The sequence below is a fragment of the Papio anubis genome, chromosome 8, assembly GCF_008728515.1.
Source record: "Papio anubis isolate 15944 chromosome 8, Panubis1.0, whole genome shotgun sequence".
In the NCBI taxonomy this organism is placed as follows: Eukaryota; Metazoa; Chordata; class Mammalia; order Primates; family Cercopithecidae; genus Papio; species Papio anubis.
Genome location: NC_044983.1, coordinates 11,769,381 through 11,786,070, shown reverse-complemented (window position 1 = coordinate 11,786,070; position 16,690 = coordinate 11,769,381). Strand labels below are relative to the sequence as shown.

Here is a 16,690-nt window from a genome sequence, read left to right as displayed (position 1 = left end):
GGAGCAAAGGTGAGTCTTGTTATGTTTTAGCAAAGAGGCTGGCAGCACTTGGCCCCTGCTCTAGAGATTTGTGAAACTTTGAACTTGAAAAAGATGATTTAGGGTATCTTGTGGAAGAATTCTTTAAGCAGCAAAGCAGTCAAGAACTGACGTGGGTGCTGTTAAAGGCATTCATTTTTATAAGGGAAGCAGAGTATAAAAGGGAAAATTTGCAGCCTGACAATGCAATAGAAAATAAAATCCCATTTTCTGAGGAGAAATTCAAGCCAGCTGCAGAAATTTGCACAAGTAGCAAGGATCCTAATGTTAATACGCAAGATTAATGTCTTCAGCGCATATCAGAGACCTTTGTGGCAGACTCTCCCATCACAGGCCTGGAAGTTTAGGAAGAAAAAATGGTTTTGTGGGCCAGGCCCAGGGTCCCCATGCTGTGTGCAGCCTAGGAACCAGATGCCCTGCATCCAAGCTACTCCAGCCATGGCTGAAAGGGGCGCACATAGAGCTCTGGTCATGGTTTCAGAGGGTACAAGCCCCAAGCCTTGGCAGCTTCCACATGGTGTTGAGTCAGCCAGTGCACAGATGTCAACGACCAGTGTTTGGGAACCTCTGCCTAGACTTCAGAGGATGTATGGAAATGCCTGGATGCTCAGGCAGAAATTTGCTGCAGGGGCAGGGCCCTCATGGAGAACCTCTGATAGGGCAGTGTGGAAGGGAAATGTGGGGTCAGAGCCCCTACTGGGGCACTGCCTAGATGAACTGTGAGAAGAGGACTACTGTACTCCAGACCCCAGAATGGTACATCCACTGACAGCTTGCACTGTGTTCCCGGAAAAGCCAGACACACTCAATGCCAGCCTGTGAAAGCAGCTGGAGGAAGACTGTATCCTGCAAAGCCACAGTTCCCATGCCCAAGACCATAGGAAGCCACCTTTTGCATCAGCATGACTTGGATGTGAGACATAGAGTTAAAGGAGGTCATTTTGGAACTTTAAGATTTGACTACCCCGCTGGATTCTGGACTTGCATGGGGACTGTAGTCCCTTTGTTTAGGCCAATTTCTACTATTTGGATGGGTGTATTTATCCAATGCCTGTACCCCCATTTTATCTAGGAAGTAACATGCTTTTGATTTTATAGGCTCATAGGTAGAAGGGACTTGCCTTGTCTCAGATGAGACTGCAATGAGTTAAAACTTTGGGAGACTGTTGAAAAGGCATGATTGGTTGTAATATGTGAGGACATGAGATTTGGGAGGGGTCAGGGATGAAATGATATGGTTTGGCTGTGTCCCCACACAAATCTCATTTTGAATTGTAACTCCCATAATTCCCATGTGTCATGGGGGGCACCCAGTCGGGGGTGATTGAATCATGGGAACGGGTCTTTCCTGTGCTATTCTCATGATAGTGAATAAGTCTCACAAAATCTGATGGTTTTAAAATTGGGAGCTTCCCTACACAAGCTCTTTGCCATCCACTTAAGACATGACTTGCACCTCTTTGCCTTCCACCATGATTGTGAGGCCTCCCCAACCATGTGGAATTGTAAATCCATTAAGCCTCTTTCTCTTCCCAGCCTCAGGTATGTCTTTATCAGCAGCATAAAAACAGACTAATACACCATGTCAATCCAGCATCCCAGCAGATTCTGAATGAGGTAGGTAGGTAAAGTATAGTCATGTCTTCTTCTGGATAAAATCAAGTCATGTATCTACAAAATGCAGTCATGGTGAAGACTGATCTGCATTTTTTCCTTGAAAGATTGCCTGCATTATGAGCTTTCCAAATTGTGCTGGTTGACAATACTATTGAGCCACATTGGAAAATTGGAAGCATAAGAATTGTATTTCACTATTTCTGTCATCTTACCTTTTTGCTCTTGTGTGCCTTCTTCTGGCTTCTATGAGTTTAGAGGAGAATATCCTTAGGGGACCTCACACAACCTTTTAGGAGGTCCAAAAAGTAATTTAGTGTGAAAAGTTCCTTATGGTCTCTGAGAAACCCTTTGAGCCACGTGGCCTGATCTTTCAGGGGAAAGATTTTCTTATGATCAAGATACTTGTTCTAGAATGACAGTCCTATTTCAAGTAAAAGAGGCATAACAAATGATGCATGTCTCAGGAGCTGTCAATAACAATAGCTATCTATGTCCAGGATTATGTGCATGTTTGAACTTGGAGTTGGCTTGTGACTTTACTTTGGAAGATGAAGGCTATTTTGTGCCATAAGGAGCAAATTTGGAATTTTTTAAATGTAGGTTTAGTTTAGATTATTTATGACTTTTTTGGGCTACATTTTTAAAAATTAAATGAAGGCATCTTGTTTACAATCCTTTTCTGAAAGAAGGATAATGGAAGGTTAACTGATATGCATAAGGACAGAATAACTAAAATCACACATTACCATCCACATCCCTTTGAGAATTTGAGAGAATAAAGAACATTCCATGTGGCCTTGTAATGCAAGTAGCCTGGAAGCTTTGATATGAAAAAAATAAAGCAAATAAAAATTTGCTAGCAAGGTGAGATGGGACAGAATAAAAGAGCATAAATCTATAATTGTAAAATACTTAATAGCAGGTGGGATGCATAAAAAATGTAGCATCTAGATCAGGGACAAATGGAAAAGAAGGCAATATTACTGCATTAGGTTCCCAGAGGTGCTATACAAATAGAAACATGTTTTCTAAATGGTGAAACAGGTATTGCAATGACTCTTTATCAGAACTATGAGTCTTTTTTGCAAAAGAAATTGGATTTACTAGTTGAATGTTTTTCTCTTCCTCTGGTCACAAACGGTATTGGGGCAACTTGAGAGAGGATTCAACAATGTACAGTCTGATGGACACTGAATGATCAGCCTCATAATCTAACTACATAAGCACAATAAAACAAAATCAGAGTCTCTTGCAAGTTGTCATAGGGGCAATAAGCTGAGGGGAGGACATTAGTTAAGGCAGCAAGCACTGAAGTTTTGTTCAAGAATTCTATCTTTCTATATTCCATTTCACATCTACTAAACGGTGTCCTAAGTTGAAAAGGTGGTTCTACCCTAATAATGGTGAGAAAGTATTCTGTATATTGCATGTTGATCAGAATAAAACCCAAAGAAACCTTTGTAGGGTAAAGGATAAAATGTGCTTCTCATTAAAAACTTTATGATACAAAGACTAGCGAATTCTTGATTTCTAAGAGTGGAATTGTTTACACCTATGTGAGTGACTGATTTGGGTGCTTTTAGTAAGCAAAAATATAAAACTAGCTGGATTTTATATGATAAAACTAACAACACTGATAGAGCTGAGAAGAAATTTCAGGATTAGCATATCTAGAATATCCACAAGAAGTGGGAGTTTAATTTGGGCATTTGGCCTATCAGAAGTTTGGGTTGGCAGTTAATTCTAAATATGAAGTCAATATGAGGACTTCTCCCAATGATCTTCCTCACAGTATGGCTCCCAACACTAAGCCTTTAATGAAAACTTCATCTCGCCTTATTATACCCTGGCTTCTTTACCAAACCTGGTGATTCCCTCCTAACTTTTCTGTGGTCTCGAAGTATTTAGCTTACAAAGCCATGCATTTAGTTGTATTACTTTCTTTTTCTTATCATGGCAATCCACGCAATTTAGAGTCAATTACAGAATTAACTTCAATTAATAGGTTTGCGTGCCAACTGATGTAGATGGATTTTTTTTTACAAATAGACTTTTTATTACAAGGCATACTTTTAGAATGAACTGAAATAAAAATCATTACATTTCAGTATCAAGAAATATAGAAAACATTTTTTAGCTGACCTTAAAGATTTTAAAACTTGGTTATGAGTTGTATTTAGTTACCTAAACGTAAATTCCACAGCCTAATGTAGGGCACGTAACAAAAACAAATTTAAATTTGGAATTGACTTATAATCATCATCATTGCATAGTGAATGCTGATGATAAAACCGGGAAATAAAAAGAAATCATCTCATCTATCATGACCTGGAAATCCTAATAAAATACACATGCTACCTGGAAGAAAATCCGTACTTCCACAGTAGCCTCATTCAAGACGAACGAGGAAATTAAAAAAAAAAAAAATCATCTGATCGATCATGACCTGGAAATCCTAATTTAATAAAATACAGATGCTACCTGGAAGAAATTCCCCACTTCCATAGTAGCTTCATTCAAGAAGCTCTAATATAATAGGGTCTGATGTGATTATCTGCCTTGAATGAAGATTTTTATTATTTAGAGTAACTGGAATATCGGACATTGGGGCATTAGGAGATCCACTTTTAAACAGTTTGCCTTTTTGTTCTTTTTATCCCTGTTTTAGATTGTTGTAGAATAAAATACTTTAAATTGATAATTATTGTAAACGAGCCCCACACCCCACACACACTTTCTAATAATGGGTTAACTTTTCCCTTTCTGTATAGCCTTAGCTGGTTTTCCACCGAGTTGCCTAAACATGTTTCTCATATAAGCGAAACTGAACATGCTGCTGCTATTAATCATCATAAACTTTTTTAAATGTGGTTTTCTGGAGAACTGGTACTTCGGGAGTTTTATAATAACCCTTTTAGAGTCTACGCCACTCCATCTCCTCTGAGTTCATTCTAGAAAACGTGTTTTGTCTTTATCTTTAGTAATCCGAGACCACTCTAAAATTAAGGCCATCAGGGAAATAGCAAACTGATGATGCATTTTTATAGTGCTTTTTTCACACGACTGCTTGATTGACAGATCTTTGTGAAACATTTTTATCAGTCAAGATGAGCCTCAAGTGCCTCTGCATTACAGTAGGTGGTCAGGCATTTGCCACATCTTTTCACTAATATTTTACACACGTTATCTTGATCAGAACAGGCATCTATCAGTAAGAAATTTTCTGCATTTGGGCCTACTAAGATATTGTTCATCAAGGTAACTGGTTTTGTTAAAATCAAACCATATGAAGTATGTTCACTTGTCAGATTTGGTTTAGAAGGTGCCTGAGATACTGGAAAGGTATTGTATTCTTGTGGTACAACACTAGGTAAAATGGAACCATTTTCTGTCCTGATTCTGTTTGCATCAATTTTCAAAGCAGGATCTGATCAAACTAAAGGTGTTTCCTCTACCTCACTGTGTCCATTGACTAAATCACTACTACTACGATTATTTTCAGAATTTGGCTCTTTGTCAGGCATCTTTTTGTCTATGAAGCTCATATTTGAAACCGTCATCAGAATGTTCATTTCTATTCTGAACTAAACTGTTTTCTTTTCCATACTTTCTACACCTGCCTTTGGTTCTGTAGAATCTTTCCTTGATTTGCTAGTAGAAACTGGCAGACTAATAGTTTGTTTCTCATTACTAGATGAATCTTTTTCCTGATGATTAGGATTTGAGTCTGTGTGAACATCCCAAAGAATTGTTTCACCGGATTGTGCAGATGATTCTGGTGTTTTATTTAAAGACTGCTGAGCTTCTTGTTCATACAGCACAAGATGATCTTCCAAAAGCTCATGGAATTCTGGAAAACTACGGAGTTTGAAATAGCCTGTGACTTTTTGTATGCTGGGCAAGCTGGAATGGCAGCTTAAATGACTCATTGCAATTAAAATGCAAACAAAAATACACATTTGGATAGCTATGTCTATTAAGGTGGTCTATAAAATGTTGAGAATCTTCAAACTGCCTTTGACGAAATTTGCATTTTCCTTTGCTCCACTTCATTACTGTTTGCTGCACATTTAAATCACAAGCTGACGTAGATGGATTTTAATTGTTCTCAAGGCTTAAGTTGTGACTAGTATTCCAAACAGCTAATGCTGTTTCAAAAATAATTTTAGAAGTGTTATCAAAGCCTATTTCCATTCTGAATTTACTTTATCCTTACTTTGTCTTATTATTCTATTAATTTTTGTGAAATCAACCCTTCTAGGCCATTTTTCTTCTATACAATCTCTTAAGGCATTCTGACTGAAATGGTTCTGTGATAATGAAAGTGGGAGCTCTCTTTTGAGATGTTGAGATCTCCCCTGTGAGATTATGACAAGTTAAAATTCCCTCTAGTTCTCCACAAAATACAGCATTTCCAGGTGCTGGGAATTACATAATAAAAATATTTTTCCAAGAGTCCATGGAGCATGGAAGAGGCACATTCTGACCCAGGCCAGGGAGTTCTCTGCTTTTATGAGGGTGGTGTCTAGGGCACTGGTGATTGCTTTTGACTTAAATGGTTTACGACCCTGGAAACCATGGGTGGGTGGTTAAACCAAAAGTTCCACGATGTATATTTATGTGTGTGTGTGTGTGTGTGTGTCTTTCAAGGGTAGTAGTGCTAATGCATGTAGCAGAAGGCAATCAGGCAATAAAGCCTAGCGGACAGTATACACAGGGCCATTATGATTGCAACGTTTTACAATTTTCAAACAACAAAATAAAAAAAAAAATACCTTCTTTACTCTCCTGTCTCCTGTTCTAATTAATGAAATGTAGTCACTATGAGATGAAATCTGTAGGGACAGAGACTGTTGGGAGAAAACAATAATCCATTTGGTATTTTAAGGTCTGACTTCACATTTTTTTACCTGGAAGTCTGTGAGATTCCTCATTCACTACTTGTGTGTATATTACACAAGTTCTCTGTCACAAACTGAAGCAAACCATTGAGCCAGAAGTGTTTTCTTGTCCATGGAATCTGTTATACTCCTGAGGGTCTCCATTTAGTTTAATACTTCATTCTGTTTAGCTACATATTTTTGAGTGACCAACTTATTTTTAAGGAATTTTTAAAATGCTGTGACCTTAATCTATTTACAATATGCAAGGGTTCACATCAGTGATGTAGGTACTGGCTAGATTTTCTCCAGAGCTCAACTAAAACTAAATCAAATAAAAAAAAAATAGCATCCATGAATATACAGTTTTTAAACTTAAATAACTTCAACATAGAAACAATTATACCTATTTAACAGAATGCCTGGAGTCATTAAGTAGAATAAATCCAAGTTGCATTATTTTAAAGTCAATTATCTTTTAAAGAAATTTGAATACTAAGAAAAACATCCATATGTCTTGTTGTGGGTTCAACTGTATTCCCCCAAATGATATGTTGAAGTCTTAACTGCAAGAGAAATAGGATCACCACAGATACCATGTTAAGAAGTTACCATCCTAAAGTAGGGTGGATCTCCAATTAAATGTGAGCCCCACATTGGAGCTTAGCCACGGGGGCTTAGCCTGGGAGGGTTCTTTGCTTCCCCAGGAAAGAATTCAAGGATGAACCAGTGGTGGAAGAAAACAACTTTACTGAAGTGGCCATGTTCCAGCTCTGGCAGTGTTACAGCTCTGTGACTGTTTCTGCAGAGGAGGACTACCCCCTTGGCAGAGACTAGCAGCTCAGAGCAGTTCTCCAGTCATATTTATACTTACCTTTAATCACAGGCAGATTAAGGGGAAGTTTATGCAGAAATTTCTTTTTTTTAAAAAAAAAGGGTAGTAACTTTGGAGTTGTTGGATCATTGCATGAAAAAGGGTGGTAACTCCCAGGTCTTGCCATGGCAATGGTAAACTGACATGGCACACTGCTGGGCATGTTTTATGAAAAGTTGCTTCCACCTCATCCCTGTTTTAACTAGTCCTCAATGTGCTCCAGTGTCCAAGCCCCACCTCTGGAGTTCTATCCCGCTTCCTACCTCAATTACAGTAATGCATCTGCAAGCTGAGGAAGATGAGAATTGCCAGCAAACACCAGAAGCTACAAAGAAGCAAGGCATACTTCTTCCCTAAATGTTTCACAGAAAATATGGCCCTGTCAACACCTGTTTTGAACTTTTAGCCCCTAGAACTGTGAAACAATAAATTTCTGTGGTTTAAGACACCCAGTTTGATGTGCTTTGTTACAGCAGTCCTAGAAAACTAATACAAGCATTTACTCACATAATTGTCATTTTCTATGGCATCATTCTTTTGTATAGATTTGTATTTCAGTTTCGTTATTTTCCTTTTTCTTCAAGGATTTTCTTTAACGGGTCTCAGGGTGGAACTCTGCCAGTGAGGAACTATTTCAGCTTTCATATTTCTGAGAAAGTATTTACTTTGCCTTCACTTTGTGAGATATTTTCACTGGAGATAAAATTCTAGGTTGGTAAGTTTTTAAATTTTTTAAAATTTTAGTATGCTACGATGTTGTTCAACTCTTCTCACATGCATTGTTCCTGACTCCCCCTGCCAAAAGAAAAGTCATATTTTTACATTTGTTTTTTTGTATATAATGTGTCATTTTTACGTTTGCTTTTAAGATTATCTTTATTGCTTTTAGAGAATTTGAATATTATGTGTTTCAGTATCATTTTCTTCATGTTTCTTGTGTTTGGACTTTGCTGAGGTTCTTCTATTTATGGATTTATTATTTTTACCAAATTCAGAAAGGCAATAGTTACTACTTGTTTAAATATATTTTCTACACACATACCCTCACTTTGAGAACTCCAGTTACATATATATTATTAGGCTGATCTGTTAACTTAGCTAATTGTTTTGTCTTTACTTGACAAATAATTATACATATTCATGGGGGTACATAGTGATGTTTCCATACATATAAGGTATAGTGATCAGATCAAGGTAATTAGCATATCCATCCATCATTTCAAATATTTCTTTTTATTAGGAACATTCAATATCCTCTTTCCAGCAACTTGCAACTATGTAACTATTAACTATAGTTATCTTATAATGACTTACTCTTCCTATTTAACTGTAATAATTCTGTTTCATTTTAGATAGTTTCAATTATAATACATTTATTAGTTTCCATTATAATACAAGGAAGATTGCTAAATCTTCACTGTATTTTTATCTCACCTTGTCTCACTGAGTCATTTTTAGTTGTTTTCTTCCTCTTTATGGTTTATATCTTCCTGCTATTCTGTATGCCTGGGACATTTTTTATTGAATACCAGATAATGTGAACATCAGCTTGTAGGTGGTAGATGTTTATATTTCTATAAATGTTCTTGAGTTTTGTTTGGGGTTGCAGTTAATTGGAAAATGTTTGATGAGTTTGCGTTATGTTTTTAAGATTTGTTAGATGTGATTGAGCAGTACTCAGCCTAATGTTAATTATTCTTCCCTACTGAGCCAAGAAACTTACATGTATTTTACCCAAATGTTCGTCTTCCTGTCAGTCCCCGGAAAAAGGGTGCGCCTCTTGACCCTACGTGAAAGCCAGGGACTGTTACTCCTAATCCTTTCTGATGGCTCTTTCCCAAGGTTTGGGTAGTGCACTGTCACTCGGCTGAATTCCCTAAGGAGACGTCTAAGGATCTCTGGAGTTGTCTATGTACTTCTCTCTTCTCTGGTATTTTGTCCTGTCAATGCTAGCAACCTTGATCTCCCAGGACTCTTAACTCCTCAACTCAGGGTTATGCCTGGGATTGCCTTGCTTGTTCTGTGGCCTGAAAACTGTCAATACTGGGAAAATCATTATTTCCTCCTTTGATTTTTGTATCTCAGAGATCACCGTTATCCATTGCCTTACGTTCAGTGTCTTTGAAGCTATTGCTTTATGTATTTTTCTGTTGGTAATTGGTTTATTGCTTTAAGTGTTTGATATGCAGAATAATGGCCAAAGACTTCAACATCCTGCTTCCCAGAAGCGGTGTACAATTGGCCCTTTAACAACATCGGTTTGAACTGTGAGTTCACTTATATGTGGATTTTCTTCTACCTCTGCCACTCCTGAGACAGCAAGACTAACACCACCTCTTCCTTAGCTACTCAATATGAAGACAATGAGGAAGAAGACCTTTACTATGACCCAGTTAATGAATATTAAATATTCCCTCTTTTTTAGGATTTTCTTAGTGACATCTTTTCTCTTGCTTACTTTATTATAAGAATACAACATGCAATACATAGAACAGGCAAAAAGTGTGTTAGTTGGCTACTGATCATATTGGTACAGCTTCCAGATAACAATGGGCTATTAGTAACTAAGTTTTTGGAGAGTCAAAGTCATATGTGAATTTTTGGCTGCACAGAAGTCTGTGACCCTAATCCCTGCATTGTTCAAGGGTCAGCTATAATACCTTTTCCTCATTCATTGCAATACTCATGGCTGAGACTCCTGTAATAAAAGACAAATTAACAAGGGGAAATCATTAAACTATATTTAACTAAAATTTTAAGTGAGAGTGGAGCCTTCAGAAATGAAGTCATAAAGATAGATCCAGAGAAAACTGTATTTTTACAGGTGGTCATGCAGAAGTGTGATGGGAGGACTAAAGGGTATACTGTAATAGTACTAATTTAGCAAGGCCTGTTTGTCCAGATTCTTCATGGCTTCCAGGTATAGGGCTGGATCCCTCTGGAATGGGGGTCCTACAACCTACTTTCAAACAACATAGGTCAGAGAATTCTTCTACGACCATGCTTTACTGGAGGGAAAAGTTCAGAGAAAGAGAAAGAAAAGGTCAGCGACCATCTTGCTTCCATTGTCCTCTCAATTTCAGCTTAAAATACTTAGTATGCCAAGGTATCATATATTGAGGTATTGTGTTCTGAGCCCTGACACAAGTGCAAGGAAGGGTAACTGCAGGAGCTAAGTTAAGTATGGCTCCAACGCACAAAAGGAGGGCTAATCTTTAATAAATTTTAATATGTTTTGGTTTTACTTTGTTCATGGAAAACATTTAAATGAGAATGAAATTTAAAGTTCAAAATATAAAAATAGATGTTCAAGTAAGAAAAACTTAAGGATTTGGTTAGAAAAGGAAGACTAATTGAAAATAAAGAGATGAAACTAGAGAACGAGATGGCCTATTGAAATAATATGGTTAGTAGATAGGGGCATTTGGATTTCATAAGATTAGTAATAAGGAGCTAGTGTCAATTGTTGTTACTTAAAAAGCATTGCTTTTCAATAGTTTCCTAGGTTACGTTTTTCCAAATAAAAATTGTGCAAACTCAGGTTTATGAAAACACCTAAGGCAAAGCTTTTGCAAACACAATCAATTTAAGACTAGGTTTTGATGCCTTTCTCTCATTGTTCTAAATTTGTATCTTTTAAAATATAGAAAAACCAACATTACAGGCTAACAATTCTAGCTCTATGGGATATATGTGCAGTAAGTTAAGATAATCAGTCTACTTGTGCATTGAGATTATTAACCCATCAATATGTGATTAATTAAGAAAGCTTCATCCCCAATTAACTTTTAGATGCAACCTAATGTAGAGGCAGAAACACTGCCTATGTAATTAGAAATCCAGTTGTGTTTGTGGTCCCATGTTATTCAATAAGCTTCTAAAAAGAAATTTGGACACATACATAGAAACTGTATATGGATTTATTCAGGGACACACAAAACAGTTATTTTAGACTTTTAACACTTAACGATCCACACATCTTGGTGTTTCTTTTACATTTATTTATTTTCATTTATTTGTTTGAGATGGAGTCTCACTCTGTCACCTAGACTACAGTGTAGTGGTGTCATCTTGGCTCACTGCAACCTCCGCCTCCCGGATTCAAGCGACTCTCTTGCCTCAGCCTCCCAAGTAGCTGATTTACAGGCGGCCACCACCACGCCCAGCTAATTTTTATATTTTTAGTAGAGACGGGGTTTTGTCACATTCGCCAGGCTGGTCTTGAATTCCTGACCTTGTGATCTATTCACCTCGGCCTCTCAAAGTGCTGGGATTAAAGGTGTGAGACATCTTTTACATTTAAAAAAGCCTATTCTAATTTCTTCCTTTAAAGTCTATTTATATAGTGTTTTATATAATAAATTTTAAAGGTTTAGAGGAGGCAGATTAATAGCTAAATATGTGACCTGGTTTTGAATGTGTTCCATAACATATTAAAACATGTATGTCTAGGATAAACTACAGTGCTTCTAAAAAACACATTATATGTTACAGAAGTGAAGTAATAGTGAGGTGGAGCAAGATGGCCGAATAGGAACAGCTCCAGTCTCCAGCTCCCAGCACCAGTGACACAGAAGAGAGGTGATTTCTGCATTTTCAACTGAGGTACCAGGTTCATCTCACTAGGGAGTGCCAGACAATCAGTGCTGGTCAGCTGCTACAGCCCGACCAGCGAAAGCTGAAGCAGGGCGAGGCATTGCCTCATCTGGGAAGTGCAAGGGGGAAGGGAATCCCTTTTTCTAGCCAGGGGAACTGAGACACACAACACCTGGAAAATCGGGTAACTCCCACCCCAATACTGCGCTTTACCAAGGGTCTTAGCAAAGGGCACACTAGGAGATTATATCCCACACCTGGCCCAGAGGGTACCACGCCTGCGGAGCCACCCTCATTAGCACAGCAGTTTGAGATCTAGCTGCAGGGCAGCAGAGAGGCTGGGGGAGGGGCATCCACCATTGCTGAGGCTTAAGTAGGTAAACAAAGCTGCTGGGAATCTCGAACTGGGTGGAGCCCACAGCAGCTCAAAGAGGCCTGCCTGTCTCTGTGAACTCCACCTCTGGGGACAGGGCATACCTAAACAAAAAAAAAATGCAGGAGAAACCTCTGCAGATGCAAACGACCCTGTCTGACAGCTTTGAAGAGAGCAGTGGATCTCCCAACATGGAGGTTGAGATCTGAGAACAGACAGACTGCCTGCTCAAGTGGGTCCCTGACCCCTGAGTAGCCTGACTGGGAGACATTCCCCACTAGGGGCAGACCAACACCCCACACCTCACACGGCAGGGTACACCCCTGAAACGAAGCTTCCAAAGCAAGAATCAGACAGGTACACTCACTGTTAAGCAATATTCTACCTTCTGCAGCCTCTGCTGCTGATACCCAGGCAAACAGGGTCTGGAGTGGACCTTAAGCAATCTCCAACAGACCTACAGCAGAGGGTCCTGACTGTTAGAAGGAAAACTAACAAACAGGAAGGACACCCACACCAAAACCCCATGAGTACATCACCATCATCAAAGATCAAAGGCAGATAAAACCACAAATATGGGGAAAAAGCAGGGCAGAAAAGCTGGAAATTCAAAAAATAAGAGCGCATCTCCCCCTCCAAAGGAATGCAGCTCATCGCCAGCAATGGATCAAAGCTGGATGGAGAATGACTTTGACGAGTTGAGAGAAGGTTTCAGTCCATCAAACTTCTCAGAGCTAAAGGAAGAATTACGTACCCAGTGCAAAGAAACTAAAAATCTTGAAAAAAGAATGGAAGAATGGATAACTAGAATAATCAATTCAGAGAAGGCCATAACCGACTGAGAGAGATAAAAACCATGACATGAGAAATACGTGACAAATGCAGAAGCTTCAGTAACCGACTCGATCAACTGGAAGAAAGAGTATCAGCGATTGAGGATCAAATGAATGAAATGAAGTGAGAAAAGAAGTCTAAAGAAAAGAGGAAAAAGAAATGAACAAAGACTTCAAGAATTATGGGATTATGTGAAAAGACCAAATCTACGTCTGATTGGGGTGCCTGAAAGTGAGGGGGAAAATGGAACCAAGTTGGAAAACACTCTTCAGGATATCATCCAGGAGAACTTCCCCAACCTAGTAGGGCAGGCCAATATTCAAATTCAGGAAATACAGAAAACACCACAAAGATACACCTGGAGAAGAGCAACTCCAAGACACATAATTGTCAGATTCACCAAAGTTGAAATGAAGGAAAAACTGTTAAGGGCAGCCAGAGAGAAAGGTCGGGTTACCCACAAAGGGAAGCCCATCAGACTAACAGCAGATCTCTCGGCAGAAACTCTACAAGCCAGAAGAGAGTGGGGGCCAATATTCAACATTCTTAAAGAAAAGAATTTTCTACCCAGAATTTCATATCCAGCCAAACTAAGTTTCATAAGTGAAGGAGAAATACAATCCTTTACAGATAAGCAAATGCTTAGAGATTTTGTCACTACCAGGCCTGCCTTACAAGACACCCTGAAGGAAGCACTAAACATGGAAAGGAACAACCGGTACCAGCCATTGTAAAAACATGCCAAAATGTAAAGACCATCGAGGCTAGGAAGAAACTGCATCAACTAATGAGCAAAATCACCAGTTAATATCATAATGACAGGATCAAGGTCATACACAACAATATTAACCTTAAATGTAAATGGACTAAATGGTCCAATTAAAAGACAGTCTGGAAAACTGGATAAAGAGTCAAGACCCATTAATATGCCGTATTCAGGAGACCCATCTCACATGCAGAGACACACATAGGCTCAAAATAAAGGGATGGAGGAAGATCTACCAAGCAAATGGAAAACAAAAAAAAGCAGGGGTTGCAATCCTAGTCTCTGATAAAACAGACTTTAAACCATCAAAGATCAAAACAGACAAAGAAGGCCATTACATAATGGTAAAGGGATCAATTCAACAGGAAGAGCTAACTATCCTAAATATATATGCACCATATACAGGAGCACCTAGATTCATAAAGCAAGTCCTTAGAGACTTACAAAGAGACTTAAACTCCCATACAATAATAATGGGAGACTTCAACACCCCACTGTCAACATTAGACAGATCAATGAGACAGAAAGTTAACAAGGATATCCAGGAAATAAACTCATCTCTGCACCAAGCAGACCTAATAGACATCTACAGAACTCTCCACCCCAAATCAACAGAATATACATTCTTCTCAGCACCACATCACACTTATTCCAAAACTGACCACATAATTGGAAGTAAAGCACTCCTCAGCAAATGTACAAGAATAGAAATTATAACAAACTGTCTCTCAGACCACAGTGCAATCAAACTAGAACCCAGGACTAAGAAACTCAATCAAAACCGCTCAACTACATGGAAACTGAACAACCTGCTCCTGAATGACTACTGGGTACATAACGAAATGAAGGCAGAAATAAAGATGTTCTTTGAAACCAATGAGAACAAAGATACAACATACCAGAATCTCTGGGACACATTTAAAGCAGTGTGTAGAGGGAAATTTATAGCACTAAATGCCCACAAGGGAAAGCTGGAAAGATCTAAAATTGACACTCCAACATCACAATTAAAAGAACTAGAGAAGCAAGAGCAAACACATTCAAAAGCTAGCAGAAAGGAAGAAATAACTAAGATCAGAGCAGAACTGAAGGAGATAGAGACACAAAAAACCCTCCAAAAACTCAATGAATCCAGGAGTTGGTTTTTTGAAAAGATCAACAAAATTGACAGACCGCTAGCAAGACTAAGAAGAAAAGAGAGAAGAATCAAACAGATGCAATAAAAAATGATAAAGGGGATATCACCACCGACCCCACAAAAATACAAACTACCATCAGAGAATACTATAAACACCTCTACGCAAATAAACTAGAAAATCTAGAAGAAATGGATAATTTCCTGGACACTTACACTCTTCCAAGACTAAGCCAGGAAGAAGTTGAATCCCTGAATAGACCAATAGCAGGCTCTGAAATTCAGGCAATAATTAATACCCTATCAACCAAAAAAAGTCCAGGACCAGATAGATTCACAGCTGAATTCTACCAGAGGTACAAGGAGGAGCTGGTACCATTCCTTCTGAAACTATTCCAATCAATAGAAAAAGAAGGAATCCTCCCTAACTCATTTTACGAAGCCAACATCATCCTGATACCAAAGCCTGGCAGAGACACAACAAAAAAAGGGAATTTTAGACGAATATCCCTGATGAACATCGATGCAAAAATCCTCAATAAAATACTGGCAAACCGAATCCAGCAGCACATCAAAAAGCTTATCCACCATGATCAAGTGGGCTTCATCCCTGGGATGCAAGGCTGGTTCAACATATGCAAATCAATAAACATAATCCAGCATGTAAAGAAAACCAAAGACAAAAACCAAATGATTATCTCAATAGATGCAGAAAAGGCTTTTGACAAAATTCAACAGCCCTTCATGGTAAAAACTCTCAATAAATTCGTTATTGATGACATGATTGTATATTTAGAAAACCCCATCATCTCAGCCCAAAATCTCCTTAAGCTGATAAGAAACTTCAGCAAGTCTCAGGATACAAAATTAATGTGCAAAAATCACAAGCATTCTTATACACCAATAACAGACAAACAGAGAGCCATATCATGGATGAACTCTCATCCACAACTGATTCAAAGAGAATAAAATACCTAGGAATCCAACTTACAAGGGATGTAAAGGACCTCTTCAAGGAGAACTACAAACCACTGCTCAGTGAAATAAAAGAGGACACAAACAAATGGAAGAACATACCATGCTCATGGATAGGAAGAATCAATATCATGAAAATGGCCACACTGCCCAAGGTAATTTATAGATTCAATGCCATCCCCATCAAGCTACCAATGAATTTCTTCACAGAATTGGAAAAAAACTGCTTTAAAATTCATATGGAACCAAAAAAGAGCCTGCATTGCCAAGAGAATCCTAAGTCAAAAGAACAAAGCTGGAAGCATCACACTACCTAACTTCAAACTATACTACAAGGCTACAGTAACCAAAACAGCATGGTACTGGTACCAAAACAGAGATATAGACCAATGGAATAGAACAGAGTCCCCAGAAATAATACCACACATCTACAGCCATCTGATCTTTGACAAACCTGAGAAAAACAAGAAATGGGGAAAGGATTCCCTATTTAATAAATGGTGCTGGGAAAATTGGCTAGCCATAAGTACAAAGCTGAAACTGGATCCTTTCCTTACTCCTTATATGAAAATTAATTCAAGATGGATTAGAGATTTAAATG

At 38.4% G+C, this 16,690-nt stretch overlaps 1 pseudogene; it reads right to left on the bottom strand.

Annotated features, from left to right (window-relative positions):
* Positions 1-1,376: 1,376 nt before the first annotated feature.
* LOC100999104 lies at positions 1,377-5,754 on the bottom strand (annotated as a pseudogene).
* Positions 5,755-16,690: the final 10,936 nt, after the last annotated feature.